We start from the raw sequence: 19,903 nt of genomic DNA, 5'->3' as shown, positions 1-19,903 counted from the left end.
CCTCATATTTAGCATGCAATGGCATTAACACAACATCCACCTTGGCCGAATATCATCCCCATGACATAGCAAAGATTTGAACCATGGGCTAATAAGAACATCAAGCTAGCAACTAAAAACATGCATGAATCTCATGGCACAACCTCAAACATACCTTAATCTAGACACAAGTATGGCCAAACCTCCTCCTAATCCTCTTCCAAACCAAGCATGAAGCAAGAACCCCTTCCTTCTTCCTTAGAATTTCAGCTCAAAGAAATGAAAAAAAGATGAACAACAAATTTTTTTCTTCTCTTTTCTTCAACTCACGGCAAAAGGGGGGGGAACATTCACCATTCTCTTTTTTTTTTTCTTCCCTTTCATTATTCAATTCCCATGCTCATTATTTTATTTATTCCAACATAAACCACTTACAAAACATGTTTCATGACATGTTTTGCCCATCCCCTTGTCATGGCGGCCACTAGTTCTTAAATGGGGAAATTTGACATGCAAACCCTCATTTTTGCATGCATGATCAACTAGTCACCACATTTCCCCATCATACTTTCAAAGTTTACTACTAGGTCCTTTCTAGTGAAATTCACATTTATAACTCTAAATCAAAACATCAAAAATGTCACACATGAGTTAACACACATTATAGGCATCAAAATAAATTTTAAATTATTTTTATGCCTCGGTTTTGTGGTCCCGAAACCACATTCCGACTAGGGTTGTTTTAAGGCTGTCACAACTCTCCCCCACTAAAAAAAAATTTCTCCCCAAAAATCTTACCGGTAAATAGGTTTGGGTATCGCTCTTTCATAGAGTTCTCGGGTTCCCAAGTAGCTTCTTCTATCCCGTGTTTGAGCCATAACACTTTCACTAGCGGAACCCTCTTGTTTCGCAACTCTTTCACTTCACGTGCTAGGATACGAATCGGTTCTTCCTCATAACTCATATTGGCTTGAATTTCAACCTCTGATGGACTAATTACGTGCGATGGATCAGATCTATAACATCGAAGCATCGAAACATGAAAGACGTCGTGTATCTTTTCAAGTTCAAGGGGCAAAATCAAACGATACGCAACTGGACCGACTCGTTCGGATATCTCATATGGCCCGATGAACCTCGGACTCAATTTGCCTTTACGGCCAAATCTGAGTATCTTTTTCCAAGGAGAAACTTTAAGAAACACTTTATCTCCCACCTGATACTCAATGTCTTTTCGTTTCAGATCCGCGTACGACTTCTGACGATCGGAGGCTATCTTTAGATTTTCACGGATTACTTTTACTTTCTGTTCAGCATCTTTAATCAAATCCACTCCGAAAATTTTACTTTCACCGAGCTCGGTCCAAAACAATGGTGTACGGCATTTACGCCCGTACAAGGCCTCGTAAGGTGCCATCTTAATACTTGATTGAAAACTATTGTTGTAAGCGAATTCAATCAAAGGTAAATACCGTTCCCATAAACCACTAAACTCGAGGATGCAACATCTCAACATATCCTCAAGTATCTGAATTATCCGCTCGGATTGACCATCGATTTGGGGGTGAAAGGCGGTGCTGAAATGCAACTTGGTAACCAAAGCTTCTTGCAATTTCTTCCAAAATCGCGAGGTGAATCTCGGATCTCTATCCGACACTGTAAATCGGTACCCGTGTAATCTCACAATCGAGAAGCGTACAATTCAGCTAGTTTATCCAATGAAAATCCGACGCACGCGGGGTTAAAGTGAGCCGACTTAGTCGGTCTATCTACAACAACCCAAATCGCATCCTTCTTACTTGCTGACAATGGCAGTCCGGACACAAAGTCCATTGTGACTCGATCCCATTTCCACTCGGGTATCGTGATCAGCTGAAGTAACCCTGAAGGCACTTGATGTTCCGCTTTCACTTGTTGACATATTAAACATCTCGAAACAAAGTCGGAGATGTCTCGTTTCATACAATGCCACCAAAACCGACGTTTCAAATCGTTGTACATCTTCGTACTCCCCGGGTGAATTGACATTCGGCTACAATGGGCTTCGTTCAGAATCATCGAAATGAGTTCTAAATTCCTTGGAACACACAGACGACTTCTAAACCTCAAACAATCATCATCATCAATTTGAAACTCCGATTCCTTGTTCGGAACACACTCAACCCGTTTTGCAACCAACTCATCATCAACTTTCTGAGCTTCACGAATTTGATGAGTCAATAATGGTTTGGCCTTTAATTCGGCTATTAACACATTGTCGGGTAGAATAGACAAGTGTACATTCATCGCTCGTAAAAGCAAGCGGTGATTTTCGCAAGGCGTCCGCAACCACATTAGCCTTTCCGGGTGATAATCAATGACAAGCTCATAATCTTTTAACAACTCGAGCCAACGTCTTTGTCGCAGATTCAAGTCTCTTTGAGTCATAAAATATTTGAGACTTTTGTGATCCGAAAATATATGGTACTTCTCCCCAAATAGGTAGTGTCGCCATATTTTCAAAGCGAATACGATGGCAGCTAGTTCGAGATCATGGGTCGGATAATTTTCTCATGTGAATTTAATTGTCTCGATGCATAGGCCACAACTCGACCTTCCTCGCATCAATACGCAACCCAACCCAAGTAGGGAGGCGTCACTATAGATGACAAACTCTTTGCACGATCGGGTGCACTAAAATTGAGCTTCAGTCAAATAAGTTTTCAGTTGATCAAAACTTTTTCGACATTTTCCGTCCATTCGAACTTAACATCTTTTGAAGTAGCCGTCATGGGTGTGGCTATCATCAAGAAACCTTTCACAAACCGTCGGTAGTAAGCAAGTCCCAAAAGCTCGAACCTCGTTAATATTTCTGAGGCTTCCGGTTAAGTATGGCTGAAATTTTGCTCGGTCGACTCGAATACCCGATGCGAGATACCACATGACCCAAGAAGCTAACCTCCCTTAACCAGAACTCACACTTACTGAACTTAGCATATAATTGCTTATCCCGTAGTATTTGCAACACTAATCTCAGGTGCTCAGCATGTTCGGTCTCATCTCTTGAATAGACCAGGATGTCATCAATGAACACAACTACGAACCGGTCCAAATACTGTCTGAAGATCCGATTCATCAAATCCATAAATACCGCAGGGGCATTAGTGAGCCCAAACGGCATCACTAAAAATTCGTAATGACCGTACCTCGTTCTGAAAGCAGTTTTAGGTACGTCCGAATCTCGAATCCGCAACTGATAATAGCCCGATCTCAAATCTATCTTTGAAAACACTGAGGCTCCCTTTAGTTGATCAAACAAATCATCAATCTGTGATAGCGGATATTTATTCTTTATCGTCACTTTATTCGGTGACGATAGTCAATACACAACCTCATGGTTACGTCCTTCTTTTCACAAACAATCTTGGTGCACCCCAAGGTGAGAAACTTGGTCGGCGAAACCTCTATCCGTCAATTCTTGCAACTGAGCTTTCAACTCCTTTAACTCGGTTGGTGCCATATGATATGGAGCTATCAAAATTGGCGTAGTCCCAGGTACAAGCTCAATACCAAACTCTACTTCCCGAACAGGTGGTAAACCCGATAATTCTTCGGGAAAAACATCCGGGTATTCACAAACCACCGGCACAGATTCGGGTTTCTTTCCCAATTCCTTGTCATCAAGTACATACGCAAGGTATGCTTCGCACCCCTTTCTCACATATTTCTGGGCCAACATTGCTGATATTACAGCTGGCAACCCCTTTAAGTCCGTAGACTCAACTCGGATTATCTCGTTATTTGCGCATCTCAAATCAATAGTCTTGCCTTTGCAATTCACAACCGCATCATGCACGGTCAACCAATCTAAACCGAGGATAACATCAAATTCGTCGAACGGCAAAAGCATCAAGTCCGCCAGAAAACAAGATCCTCGAATTACTAGGGGGCATTTCTTACACACTTTGTCAAGAAGCACGTAACGACCCAAGGGATTTGACACCCAAATTACGAACTCAGTAGACTCAATAGGTAAAGTCTTACTGGATGCTAAGGTTTCGCATATATAAGAATGAGTGGAACCAGGGTCAATCAAAGCAATCACATTAGTATCAAAGAGAGTGAAAGTACCCGTAATAACATCTGGCGAGGAAGCATCCTCGCGTGCGCGTATTGCATAAGCCCTAGCGAGAGCGCGAGCCTCGAGATCTAGTCGTAGCATCTCTAGATCCTCTCGACCACCACTAGCATTGCCGTATTTCTAGATAGTCTACCTCGGCGGTGGTAGCGCCGGTTTCCCACTCGATCTACATTACATTCGAGACAACCTTGGGCAATCTTTAATGAAGTGGTCAAGCGATCCGCACTTGTAACAGAGCGGTCACGGAATCTACAACTTCGAATGCCATTTGCCACAATGTCGACACTCGTTCTATCTCGACGTTCATTCCCAACACTGGCGATCGAAGTGCCTCGTGTACCATTGTGGGGTCGATCACGATCTCGTCTAAAAGGCCGAAGTGCCTCTAGACCGCCCACATCATCACGAAATTTCTTCGATGCTGTTGAAGAGACTTTCCGAGGATTTTTACTGAAACTCTCCGGTTCCCACATCCACTTTTTGTTTTTCTTTTCTAAGCTCTTGACTTTACAAGCTCGCTCGACAAGTACTACGAACTCTCGTATTTCAAGAATGCCAACGAACATTTTATATCTTCATTCAGCCCATCCTCGAGCGTTTACATGATAACCTTGGACAAAAATACATTCCGGCGTATCTACTAAGTCTAACAAATTTTCGCTCGAATCGAATCGACATAGAACCTTGCTTAAGCTCAAGAAATTCCTTCCGTTTTGATCAACAAATCTCGGTGATATACTTTTCCGAAACTCGGTTTGGAAAAACTCCCAAGTTACTTACTCTCGGGGCTGTGAAGTCGAGTACTCCACCAATAGTAAGCGTAATCGCGTAGCAAGGAGATAGTACACTTTAGGCATTCATCGGTGTACAAGATAGCTCATCGAGTGCGGATAGTGTTGTCCAACCAAAATTCAGCTTGCTCGGCATCGTCGCTATCCGTAGCTTTAAATTCAGTAGCCCCATGTTTTGGATTTCATCAACTGGGGCTTATTTGACCTTATTTGGTCGATTCAGGAGGTATTGTAGGTCTTGAGGTGGTATTTGTCGGGAATGGAGGTTGTGGAACAGTAGTATTGGTTCGAATGTATTGGTTGAACCAATCATTCATCACGCTATAAAGCTTGCCTAGCCTCATCATTTGGATTACTAGCATTAGGTTGAGAGTCCGCCGGCGCTGTCCCTTGTGCGGGAGCAGGCGCCACACTCTCCACATCATCAGCTCTCGCTCGGTTGGGATCGGGATCGGGATCCATTACTATAAAAAAACACAATTTCAAATGTCAGAAATCACCATACTATCAAATAATCACATAAAATGGCATGTATAGCTAGACCCAAACGCATTACGGTAGTCCTAGAATCGACTAAACCGTAACTCTGATACAAATAAAATTGTAACACCCCGTACCCGAGTCCGTTACCAGAGTCGAACACAAGGTGCACACAAACTCGACTTAATCATTTTCACGATCCATTTAAAATTTTCCAGACATAATTTGGTTCTTGCATCACTTGTCGCCTTAAAAATCATATCTTGAGTTTCAAAGCTCGAAAATCAGTTTCGTAATTTTTCCCTGAAGTTAGACTCATATGTCCATCCACAAATTTTTTTCTAGAATTTTTGGTCGGGCCAATTAGTACAGTTTATTAGTTAAATTCTCCCCTATTACAGGGATCGACTACACTGACAGTCACGCATTACGACTTGGATATCTCCCTGTACAGGGCTTCAATACTGATGCTGTTTGTTTCTATAGAGACTAGACTCAAAGAGGAATCTATACATATATGGAATGACTCCTAATTATCTCTGGTTAATTTACAATGAATTTCCAAAGTCGGAACAGGGGATCCAGAAACCGTTCTGGCCCTGTTTCACGAGAACTTTAATATCTCTTAACATATAACTCATATGACCGTTCGTTTCTTCCATATGAAAGTAGATTCATCAAGGTTAATTTACATAATTTATTCACTATTTAATTCCATTCATACTATTTTTAGTGATTTTTCACATCCACATCACTGCTGCTGTCAGCATCTGTTTTCAAGGTAACCTTTACCTACTTCATAATTTCTTTGATTCAACTAGCCCTTTTAGCATACATGGCACAAGGAATGATCATGATTAACCATTCCAATGGCTAATCGTTTCCAAACATTTCCATACCTCTTAATGAACAACATACAAAATGATTATGATACCATGCCAAAGTGTATATAAGCCATTTTCGCATGGCTATCAAATTTATACAAAATCAAAGGGTCTATGACCAACAAGCGAAAAAGTAGTCCTATACATGCCATTTCAAAGCTCAACCAAAATTTGTACCAAAGGGGCTTTGATAGTGTGGAGACTTCGACTTCCAAAATCCCGAGTCCGATGGTGACGAGCCAAAATCTATAAAACATAGAACAAAGAAAGCGGAGTAAGCAATTTATGCTTAGTAAGTTTTGAGCAAGGGATTCCAGCATAACAAAAGCATAGCATTCATATAGCTAAATGGATAATTTCATATGCACACATTCTCAATATCATACTTACTTCACATTACCAACCCTTATGTTCATACACAAAAGATCAACTTAGCCAAAGGCCGGTAGCTCGTTTATCAACTGAGCAAATACTTACTTGTAAGGGCTCCACTAATTCAAGCACATACGAACATACCTCATTGCTGGAATTTTTGCAAGCGTATTAACTGAAATTTTTACAGCAAGATTGCTCATTCCCAAATCACGTACCTTCAGATTTTATCCGGATATGGCGACTCGCTCAAAAGCCTTCGGGACATAGCCCGGTTATAATAGCTCGCACAAATGCCTTCGGGACTTAACCCGGATTTGGTAACTCGCACAATTGCCTTCGGGAATTAACCCAGATTTGGTAACTCGCACAAATGCCTTTGGGAATTGACCCGGATTTAGTCACTTAGCACAAAAGCCTTCGGGACTTAGCCCGGACACCATTCGGATAAACATGCACATTTAACACTAAATCATGACACATTCGTATTTTATTTTCATTAGCAAAACTCAAATACAATACACTTATCACTCTTGCACATTTCGGTTCAATATCCACACACAAAGAGCATGATTTCGATTTACTTGAGACATGATCTAATCAAATCATACTTTAAGCTCTATTACTCAAGAACTTACCTCGGATGTTGTCGAATGATTCCGATGGCTATTCGACCACTTTTTCCTTCCCTTTATCGGATTTAGCTCCCCTTTGCTCTTGAGCTTAATTTAACAAATAAATTGATTTAATCATGTGAGCATCGAAAGAGGAATTCAAGGTACTTAGCCCACATATTTTCATTAGACATTAAAGTCATATATGTACGGAAATCATCAATCAAACTCAACACATTAGTTAGTACTCTCCTTAGCCGAATTTTCCAAGCCAAGAATAGGCATCAATATGCTTGCCTCTAACCGAATGCATGCACACCAATCCCCTCATGTGGCGAATATGCATGTCCATGTTGAGGCCAATTATACATAATATCACACATGAGCGGCATACATTTTACTAACTAATGCATTCCATATTGTAACTCAATACACATCTATCATTTCTTTCATAACCGAAACATCATCATAAGTAAATATATACCTTGAGATAGTATATATGTCATACCAATACATCATGTGCAAACATATACACATGTAGGTGCAAGGGCCGAATCTCAAGTTGATTATAACCAAATATAAACATATATCCAAAGCTCAAATCTTACCTACCATGCAATATGCATAAATTATGCTTATGGATATACCATGGCCGAATACACCACAACACTATACCGTTTCAATTTCGGTCATGGTTAAACAAAGAACTTAATGTCTCACTCAAAAATGCTAAAAGAAAATCCAAGAGTCCTCAACCCACCATCACATATATCATCAACAAGCCTCATATTTAGCATGCAATGGCATTAACACAACATCCACCTTGGCGAATATCATCCCCATGACATAGCAAAGATTTGAACCATGGGCTAATAAGAACATCAAGCTAGCAACTAAAACATGCATGAATCTCATGGCACAACCTCAAACATACCTTAATCTAGACACAAGTATGGCCAAACCTCCTCCTAATCCTCTTCCAAACCAAGCATGAAGCAAGAACCCTTCCTTCTTCCTTAGAATTTCAGCTCAAAGAAATGAAAAAAAAGATGAACAACAAATTTTTTTCTTCTCTTTTCTTCAACTCACGGCAAAGGGGGAAACATTCACCATTCTCTTTTTTTTCTTCCTTTCATTATTCAATTCCCATGCTCATTATTTTATTTATTCCAACATAAACCACTTACAAAACATGTTTCATGACATGTTTTGCCCATCCCCCTTTGTCATGGCCGGCCACTAGTTCTTAAATGGGGAAATTTGACATGCAAACCCCTCATTTTTTGCATGCATGATCAACTAGTCATCACACATTTCCCCATCATACTTTCAAAGTTTACTACTAGGTCCTTTCTAGTGAAATTCACATTTATAACTCTAAATCAAAACATCAAAAATGTCACACATGAGTTAACACACATTATAGGCATCAAAATAAATTTTAAATTATTTTTATGCCTCGGTTTTGTGGTCCCGAAACCACATTCCGACTAGGGTCGTTTTAAGGCTGTCACAGTAAAGCCCAAAAATGACCTTGGCCGTGTGAACAACACAGCCTGGCCCAAAAATCTCCACACGTCCATGTGGAGCCCACGAGCTATGGGGCCTACATGGCCCATTTCTGCCCAATGTGGCTCAATACGGCTTAAACCCATGAAGAAGCTCATTGAGGCCTCTACGATCTAATAGCCTCGTTTTACGCGTTCGGATTGCCACACAAGTGAGCCATACTCATATAGTGTCAGTAGAAAAACTTTTCCCACTTTTGCTGATCTACGTTTATAGTAGTATGGTTACACACCTGATGTGATTTGGAGTGAGTCCGCGCCCGAACACTTTAATACCTGAAGAAAAATTAGTATCAACTAATTAGTTATTTAACCCATGTTTCAAATTGAAAACTAATGGAGTTCCAGAACAATAACCATCTACTTACCCAAAAGCCTCCAATAATCGCACCCTTGATTCCTAGGGGATGTGTCAATCAACTTCGACCACCGCTTACACAAAGGACACCACCTTTCTATGTTAGACACGTACTTGAAGTAAAATACCATCACAACTGCACCACATTTACCAACAATGACTGCACAGATTATAGACCAAAGATGTAATACACAAAGAACCAAGAATAAGAATTGATCTGAAAGATAAACAGAGGGGTAATCGGTAAGAGAAGACAAAGTAAAAAGATGGTTCAACAAGGTGAAAAGTCAAAAGGGAAAGAAGTGAAGCTGAGTCTTACCTATCACTATTCGAACAACATAAAAGCGCTAGAGTGAGAGAAGAGAACCCTACGTCCAACCCAACTGATCACAACACACCTACTTACTGAAAGCAAAATAACAAGGTGAGATGGGGTATTTTGCCAAGGTGTAAAAATGAAAAGGGAAAGGCATAAGGAGAAATAAAAGAGGGAAGGCGAAGAAAAGAAGATGTATTCAGCCAAGAGTGAAACGTTGTAGTAAGAGAGAGGAAGAAAGGAGTCTGCTCACCACCAAGGCAGAGGTATTCGACCAAAGAGGCTTGATTTTGAGAGAGAAGAAGAGCAGAGGCAATCAGTGGACAAGGATGTTAGAAGAAAACAATCCGAAAAAGACCAAAATGAGTAAAGCTCTGAATGATTGCTACTACCAAATTGTCCCACAAATGACAAATACGAAACAACCAAAACCAATAGGTAAGGATTCAGCACCAAGGAGAAAAGAACCGAAAAAAGAATGACCAAACCCTTAATTATTGCCCAAAGTAGAAAATTACAAAGAGTGAGAGTCCCGATTCGGTACACCCTCTACCACTCCCTCCAAAACTCCTAATTTCTCTCCCCATGTCGCTCTTAAGATCACTCAAACCTATCCCATTCATCCAAATCCCTACGAGCCGAAATTCCCTTCAACCAATCCCTAGAATTCGGCCACAACTCCTCACACTCCTCCAACACCCCAATTTCAGTTCAACTACAACACTTTCCCAACGTCAGTAGCAAAGCAAAACAAAATATTCTTTTGCGTTGCTAGGCCTCGAACCTCAGATCCCCTAGAACACTCTACATGCCTTCATTCCCTATATCAGTAGGCTTTTTATGACACAAAACACCCACATTTATTTAAGAAGCCTACTAACTAGAGATAGGGTTAATTCAAGAAAACAAAATTTTGCACCAGCCAAGGTTTGAACCCAACACTTCTCAGACACTTCCCAGAACACTTAACCACTAAAGCAGATATGTATTTTTATAACACAACATAAAAATAATTGCTTTGATTTTTGGGGCATTACAACTCTACCCCCATAAAAGAAAATTTCAGCCTCAAAATTTTACCTGGTCAAAACCGATGAGGGTATTGTTGTTGCATTGCCTCCTCGAGTTCCCACGTGGCTTCCTCTGAGCTATGACTACACCAAAGTATCTTGAACTGGCTCTTCCTCAAAGGTCAAATCTGGCCTAACCTCAATCTCCTCAGCATAGAGACGTGGAACACGTCGTGAATCCAATCCAATTCTGGAGGTAACTTGAGTTGATAGGCAACAGGTCCCACACACTTGAATATGCAGTAAGGCCCAATGAATCTAGGGCTTAGCTTGCCTTTCCATCCAAACCTCAGTATCTTTTTCCATGGTGAGACCTTGAGAAAAACTAAGTCCCCCATAGAATACCCAATCTCCTTATGCTTCAATCCCCATACGACTTCTGTCTGTCTGATGCTGCCTTCAGTTGATCCCTAATTAGTTTAACTTTATCCTCAGTATCAGAAATCAATTCAGGACCCGGAACATGCTGCTCACCCAATTTAGTCCAACAAGGAGTATGACACCTACGACCATATAGTGCCTCGTAAGGTGCCATCTGTATGCTAGACTGGTAGCTATTGTTATACGCAAACTCTACTAACAGCAAACAGTCCTCCCAACTGCCTCAGAAGTCAATCACACAACTCCTTAACATGTCCTTCAGTATCTGAATCACCCTCTCCGACTGACAATCTGTCTGAGGATGGAACACAGTACTAAAGTCTAACCTTGTACCCAAAGCCTCGTGTAACTTTTTCCAGAACTGAGACGTGAAGTGAGGATCTCTATCAAATATTATGGAAATCGGTACCCCATGCAGTCTCACTATTTCAGACACATACAGCTTAGCCAGCTTCTGTAACGAGTAATCAGTACGAACAGGTATGAAATGGGAAGACTTGGTCAATCAATCCACGATGACCCATACTGAATCCTTTTTAGTAGGCGTTAAGGGTAGCCCACTAACGAAGTCCATAGTCACACTCTCCCACTTCCACAATAGAATCTTAACTGGCTGAAGCAACCCTGAAGGTAACTGGTGTTCAGCCTTAACTTGCTGACAAGTAAGGCATTTACCCACGAAGTCGGTAACTTCACGCTTAAGACCTGGCTACCAACACAACTCACGAAGGTCCCGGTACATCTTATTCCCACTAGAATGCATAGCATAAGGACTACTATGTGCCTCTTGTAGTATAGACTGTCTCAGATTCGTATCCTTCAGTACATAGACTCTCCCTCGGAAACAGAGTACCCCTTTGCTATTTAGTCCAAAATCTGATGTGCCACCATTCTCAATTTGCCAAAAATGAGGACTTAATGACTCATCTTCCAACTGTTTACCCTTAATTTGTTCAATCTACATCGATTTAACCTAAAGTTCGGCCAATAGACTCCTATCATTGAATAAGCTATGACGAGCGAACATCGCCTTCAGATCAGTCACAACACTACGGCTCAGTGCGTCGGCCACCACATTGGCCTTACCAGGATGATATTCAATCGAACAGTCATAATCCTTAAGCAGCTCAATCCATCTATGCTGCCTAAGGTTTAGCTCCTTCTAAGTGAAAAGATACTTGAGACTCTTGTGATCCGTGTAAATGATACACTTATCACCATACAAGTAATGTCTCCAAATTTTCAGTGCGATTACCACTGCAGCCAACTCCAAGTCATGTGTCAGATAGTTCGCCTCATGTCATTTAAGCTGACGAGACGCATATGCCACTACCTTACCCTCTTGCATCAACACACATCCTGAACCAACATGTGACGCATCACTGTAGACAGTAATTCTTTCGCAAATTCTGGCTGTATTAAGACAGGGACCTCAGTTAAAACTTTCTTATGCTTCTCAAACTCTACTACTGTGTATTAGTCCAGTTAAATGGCACCCCTTTTACACAACAACTTAGTCAGAGGTGCATCAATTACTGAGAACCCCTCCACAAAACGTCTATAATACCCTACCAGACCTAGAAAACTTTGAATCTCAAATACCGACTTAGGCTGCTTCTAATCCAGAACAGCTTCAATTTTTCGAGGATCAACCCTAATCCCCTCAGCAGATACCACATGGCCTAGAAATGCTACCTCTCGTAACTAGAACTCGCATTTACTAAACTTAGCATACAGTTGCTTCTCCTTCAGAATCTGTAGAACAACTCAGAGATGTGCATCGTGATCATCTTCAATTCTCGAATACACCAGAATTTCATCTATAAACACCCCTATGAACCGATCTAGGTAGGGATGGAACACTCGATTCATCAAATTCATAAAAGCCGCTGATACATTCGTCAGTCCAAACGACATCACTAGGAACTCGTACTGACCATAGCGAGTCCTAAATGTTGTTTTGTAAACATCAGTCTCCTTAACTCTCAATTGATGATACCCCGATCGAAGATCAATCCTAGAGAATATCGAAGCTCCTCGGAACTAGTTGAATAGATCATCAATCCTCGGTAGGGGGTACTTGTTCTTAATTGTCAAATTGTTCAGTTGCCAGTAATTGATATACATACGCATGGTTCCATCCTTCTTTTTCACAAATAACACCGATGCTCCCCACGGAGACACACTCAGGTGAATGAACCCTCAGTCCAATAACTATTGAAATTGAGCTTTAAGCTCCACAAGCTCCTTTGGTGCCATTCGATAAGGGGCGATGGACAGCAGAGCTGTACCAGGTAGGAGCTCAATCCCAAACCCTACTTCACAGTTTGGAGGTAACCCAGGTAGTTCGTTAGGAAAAACATCCAAAAAATTCTTAACCATTCTAATATCTTTAACAGAAGGAACCTTAGAATCAGAAACTCTAATTTAGGCTAAATACGCCTTACACCTCTTACAAACCAATTTCTCTACTCTAAGTGCAGAAATCAAATTTGACAGATAATTTCGACGCTCCCCAATCACAACCACCTCGTCACCATCCACAGTTTTCAATATCATCCGCTTAGTAGCACAATCCAAACTCACTTGACGATTAACTAGCTAGTCCATACCCAGTATTAGGTCAAATTCTCCAAAAGAGTGTTCCATTAAATCCGCCAAAAAGATCTTTCCTTGAACCTCTGAGGTACATCTTTAAAAAGTTTATCCACTCTTACTGATTGCCCTAATGGACTCAACACAGTAACCTCACTCGTAGTGTTTTCAACTATCACACCAAAGTCTCAGATACAGTGCATGCTATATAGGAGTGCGTAGATCCAACATCAATCAATGCAATATAAGGTACATTATGGATAAAGAACATACCCGTAATAACATCTAAAGCGTCTCTGTCCTCTCGGTGACGTATAGCGTAAACTAGAGCTGGCTGCCTTGCCTCAGTATAACCAGCCCCTCTACCCGGTACTCTACGACCACGAGTTATACCATTTCCACCTCTGGCCTGACCACGGGCTCTCGGTGGCTACTGAGCACCTCTTGACGGCTAAACAGTACCCATACCAGTAGCTTGCATCTGATCGGGCCTCCGTGGACAATCTCTAATGCAGTGCTCTATAAATCTGCACCTCAAACATGCTTCTATCCTTTTCCAGCACTCGCCCTGATAGCGTCTCCCACAACCAGCACAAGGCTGCGGTCCAGTAGCAGCAACAGGAGCCCCAACTCTGGCCAGCCCATCAAATCTGGCCATCTTCTTAAGCCCCATAGCTGAACTTGAGGGCTCCCAAACCCTCTTATTCCTACCCTTTTCTTTCTCATAGTTCTGATGCTCAGCACGCTTCACATCCTCGGTGATCTTCGCATTATCAACCAAAGCAGAAAAATCTCACTCCCTCTATAGAGCTATCAGAATCCTAAAACTATCCCTGAGGCCATCCTTGAAATGAACACAACGTTCATATTCAGTTGCCACCATCCCAGCTGCATAGCGGCTAAGTCACAAAAACTCAAACTCATATTCAGCTATTGATTTATCCCTTTGAGTGAAATTCAGAAACTCTCTCCTCCGGGCATCCATATAACTAGCACCCACATATTTCCTTTGGAATGTAATTTTTAAAAATTCCCAAGTTAACCGGTCAGGTTGAGTACCCTCTTTCACTGTAAGCCACCACTGATAGGCTTCATCCTGTAGCAACGACACTGCACCTTTTAATTTTTGCTCTGGGTTGTAGTCGAAGTCGTCCATGATCCTTTCTGTGGCCTCAATCCAATATTCAGCCACATTAGGGGCAACTCCAGGGATACCCCTAAAGATCTCAGCTCCATTAGACCTGAGTCTTTCTGTCACTGACCCACGGCCTACAGTACTAGTATTAGGCCCAACAACCCTTTCTAAAATTCGTAACATAGCTTGGGATAGTGCATCGTCCCCAGCTGCATGATCATGTGACCCAGTTTTAGTTACAGGTGAAGCCGGTGCCTCCTTAGCTTCATTGTTAGGCATATGGCCCAATGCTGACGATCTAGCCTGAGCACCTCCACGGCCTTCGCTGCGGCCTTTTGTACCCCTTTCACGAGTACCTCTGGTGGTTATTATCGAATTACGATTTATCTGTATTAACAATTTTATGCATCAATTTTACAATTCCAATATTTATTAACGGATGTTTTATGAGAAACAGTATCAATAATTTAGAGTTTTTGTTTTCGCAGATTGTAGTCTTACTACAGTTTTAGGTTACCCTAACAAAGTGTCTCAGTATAGTCTATTGCCTACAATAATCTAAGTATTTCAATTTACACAAGTAATAGTTTTAGAGGACTTACAAGATCAGCGCCGGAGACTTGTGTACCACACATTAAATAAAATATGTCCAAATATTTTTAAATTCATTGAAACAATTCTTTTTCAAAGTTTAAAGTTTTAAAGAAAAACTCAATTCCACAGCTGAGTTTTGTAATCTGGCTCTGATACCACAAAATGTAACACCCCAAACCCAACCTGGACATTATGGCTGAATCTGCGATGTCACATTCAAGTGTGTTTTGAAAAGCATCGTTCTGTTTGAAAAGTTCGTACTACATCAAAACCTTTGTAGTGGTCTTTTACAAAACTTTTAGGTATCTTGATCATTGTTAAAAACTCAAGTAGGTTTAGCAAAAGTTATCATTTTGGGTTGTTATTACACTTTAAAAACAATGTTTGTTGAGCGTGGTGTTTTGAGAAATATTTATCTTTTTGAAAACTCGTGTCCTACTACTAGTAGATATAATCAAAATAAGTAAACCCCAAATTAAAGTAAAAATTTAAAGAGGCCTTATTACATAGTAAATACCCAAATTAAATAGCTAAAAGATTAAAAGTTTAAAACAACAGCAAAAGCAGTTGTGTGGCCTCCATCGAGTCCCTCGCAGCACTGACCCACCAAAGGATTACCTGCACAAGAAAGTAGAAGGGTGAGTTTATGAAAAAATCAGTGTATAATCCCTTTACATTAATTAGCCAGACCGTTGGCAAAAACAGTTTGGGCCTAAGTCCATTTTAGTGACAGTCCAGTATTAGTTAGGGCCATAGCCCAATATAGTAACAGTAACAGAAATGCAATCAGAAGTCCTACCCATCCATCCTCTACACTACGCTCCGTCTAGCCCTACACTTCTTTGGGGATAAAATTGACCCACCCATCCCTACACTCCAAAATATAGCATCAGTTGCGGCACTAAATAGTATTTGCAGCAGAGCTGCTAGTACAGTACACTTCTTCCAAATATATCAACCCACCCCCATGCAACATGTCATGTCATATTATTATACGTGTATGCAGAATGACATGCTTAGATACAGTCATACATAACCTAAGGGTATATCAGTCATTTTACCTCATAGGGGTATAACGGTCATTTTATCAGTATGGGGCCTAAGTGTACTTACCAACCCAGCAATAGGTCCACAGTCATCTTGGGCAACCCGTGTGACCTTAACAATCAAATAGTGAAAATGGGCCCAAAGCCCATAACACAACTCATGTGGGCCCACGCGCCTGTGTGGCCAGTAAATCCCAAAAATGACCTTGGCCGTGTGAACAGCATAGCCTGGCCCAATAATCTCCATATGTCTGTGTGGTTTATTCGTGTGGAGCCCACGAGCAAGTGTGGCCTACACGGCCCATTCCTGTCTAATGTGGCCTAATACGGCCTAAGCCCATGAAAATGCTCATGGAGGCCTCTACGATCTAACACCCCCGTTTTACGCGTTTGGATTACCAAACGAGTGAGCGTACACTCATGTAGCATCAGTAGACAAACTTTTTCGACTTTTACCAATCTACATTTATAGCAGTGTGGTTACACACCTGATGCGATTTGGAGTTAGTCCGCGCCCGAACACTCTTATACCTGAAGAATAATTAATATCAACTAATCAGTTATTTAACCCATGTTCCAAATTGGAAACTAACAGAGTTCCAAAACAATCACCATCTACTTACCCAAAACCCTCTAATAATCGCACCCTTGATTCCTAGGGAATGTGTCAATCAACTTCGACCACCGGCTACATGAAAGATACCACCTTTATATGTTAGACACGCACTTGAAGTAAAATAACATCACAACCGCACCACACTTACCAACAATGACTGCACAGATTATAGACCAAAGATGTAACGCACACAGAACCAAGAATAAGAATTGATCTAAAAGAAAAATAGAGGGGTAATCGACAAGAAGAGACAAAGTAAAAAGATGGTTCAACAAGGTGAAAAGTTGAAAGGGGAATAAGTGAAGCTGAGTCTTACCTATTACTATTTGGCCAACACAAAAGGGCTAGAGTGAGAGAATAGAACCCTCTGCCCAACCTAACTGATCACAACATACCTGCTAACTGAAAGCAAAATAACACGGTGAGATGAGGTATTCGACCAAGGTACCAAAATTAAAAAGGGAAAGGCATAGGGAGAAAGAAAAAAGGGAAGGTGAAGAAAAGAAGGTGTACTTGGCCAAGAGTGAAATGTTAGAGTAAGAGAGAGGAAGAAAGGAGTTGGCTCACCACCAAGGCAGAGGTATTCGGCCAAAGAGGCTTGATTACGAGAAAGAAGAAGAGCAGAGGCAATGGTGGACAAGGATTTTAGAGGAGAACAATCCAAAAAAGACCAAAATGAGTAAAGCCCCGAATGATTACTACTACCAAACTATCCCACAAATGACAAATACGAAACAACCAAAACAATAGGTAGGAATTCGACATCAAGGAGAACCAAAAAAAGAATGACCAAACCTTCAGTTATTGCTCAAAAGCCAAAAATTACAAACAGTGACAGTCCCAATTTGTCATACTCTCTACCACTCCCTTCAAAAGTCATAATTTCTCTCTCCATGTCGCTCCTAAGATCACTCAACCCTATCCCACTCATCTAAATCTCTACTAGCAGAAATTCCCTCCAACCAATCCCTAGAATTCGGCCACAACTCCTTACACTCCTCTAACACCCCAATCTCAATCCAACTACAACATTTCCCCAATGTCAGTAGCAAAGCAAAACAAAATATTCTTTTGTGTTGCCAGGCCTCGAACCTCAGATCCCCTAGAACACTCCACACGCCTTCATCCTCTAGATCAGTAGGCTTTTTATGACACAAAACACCTACATTTATTTAAGAAGCCTACTAACTAGAGACTATGTTAATTCAAGTAAAAAAAATTTCGCACCAGCCAAGGCTTGAACCCAAGACTTCTCAGAAACTTCCTAGAACACTTAACCACTGAAGTAGACATGTATTTGTGTAGCAAAATATAAAAATAATTGCTTTGATTTTGGGGCGTTACACTCTCTAAAGTATGAAAATTTTCTAAGTGTAGTAGAAATTCTGAAAGTTTTCGGTTTAGTCCCGAACCACTCGCAACGTATGTTTTGAGCCTCGTAGGCCTTTATAAGGGAAAATTTGCATGTGATTGAAATTTTTTAAATTTGGATGATATTTTATGGCTTGGCATTGTATGTTAGTTGATGTTTAAGCCCAATAACTCCTTGAACCCTGTCCCGGTGTCGAATACGGGTAAGATGTGTTACAGAGAGTTACATGGGCTAGCACATGCTAGTGTGAACAAAAACCCAAAAATTCTCTCACACAGCTTAGACACACGTCCGTGTCTTTGTTCCATGCGAACCTAATTCTAAAACAGTGAGTTACACGGACACACAGTCGTGTGGCTTACACAGCCTGGCACATAGCTATGTGGCGTCGATAGCCATGGTTTTCGACTTTTTCATTTGCAGAATTTTAGGTTTTCATTACACATCTGATACAGATTTGATGTAGGAGCAAACCAGATGAGTCTGGAACCTGAAAACAACAACCAATTTCCTAATCAAATGATTTATTCATGAACACAACAATAAATCCACATCAAAAACGGAAATACATTGAAAACTTCGACACAAAACTCCAGCTTGAAAATTGAACACTCACCCTCGTAGGAAACAACAATACATAGACCTCATCTGTTGGATGAATGTTAGCCTCTCAATTTTCACCTAAAAAGGAAGCCAATCGAACATTCAACTAAGAATTTGAACAATTTAAGCAGAACCCAATTTTAATAATTGTACAAATGAAAGCAAACATTAGCTGAATTTCAAAACAAACTTACTCGGTTAACTTTTCAGTCAAAATAACAAAATACGTAATTTGCCCGACAAAATAATAGTAACGATAAGAGATAAAGAAAATAAAGAAGAAGATTTTGATGGAAAGAAAAATGAAAGAAGAAAAAGGAAGAAAGAAAAATAGAGAGAGGGAAAATAGAGAGAAAACAAAACAATTTTCATTAAGTAAAGAAAATAAACCAAATTTACAAAATGACATAAAAACAAAAATACATCCTTCATGCATTCGTACAAACTCGATCATAGGACCAGAAGCATTTAGAAACTTAATCATTGAACCAGCAGACTCATTCTCGACATGAGATTACATTGAATTAAACTTAGGTCAAATATTCATAGATAAAGGTTGAATAAAAAAATTTTCACTAGTAAGAATTGAACCCTAGATCTCAAACACATACTTAAGGCATTAAACCACTAAAGCAAACACACATTTAATGACAGAATTTACTAGGCAGAAGTTCAAATTTTCAAGGTATTACATGTAACACCCCTTACCCGTATCCAAAGCCTGGACAAGGTTCAAGGCGTTATCGGACTTTAACACAAGCACACATACAAAACCGGGCCATAAAATTTTTGCTCAAATCAATTTAATTCATACATATGCAAATTGTCCCTTATATGGGCCTATAAGGCGCCAAACATACATCAAAGGTGGTCTAGGACTAAACCAAGAACTTTAGAAAACTTTAGGTAACTTAGAAAATTTTCTTACTTTAGAGAGTCATATGCCCGTGTGGCTTGGGGCACGTCCATGTTCTCAGCTCGTGTAACTCTCTGACTATGATGTCATCAG

The sequence above is a fragment of the Gossypium arboreum genome, chromosome 11 (assembly GCF_025698485.1).
Source record: "Gossypium arboreum isolate Shixiya-1 chromosome 11, ASM2569848v2, whole genome shotgun sequence".
Taxonomy (NCBI): Eukaryota; Viridiplantae; Streptophyta; class Magnoliopsida; order Malvales; family Malvaceae; genus Gossypium; species Gossypium arboreum.
This window is presented reverse-complemented; position numbering follows the sequence as displayed.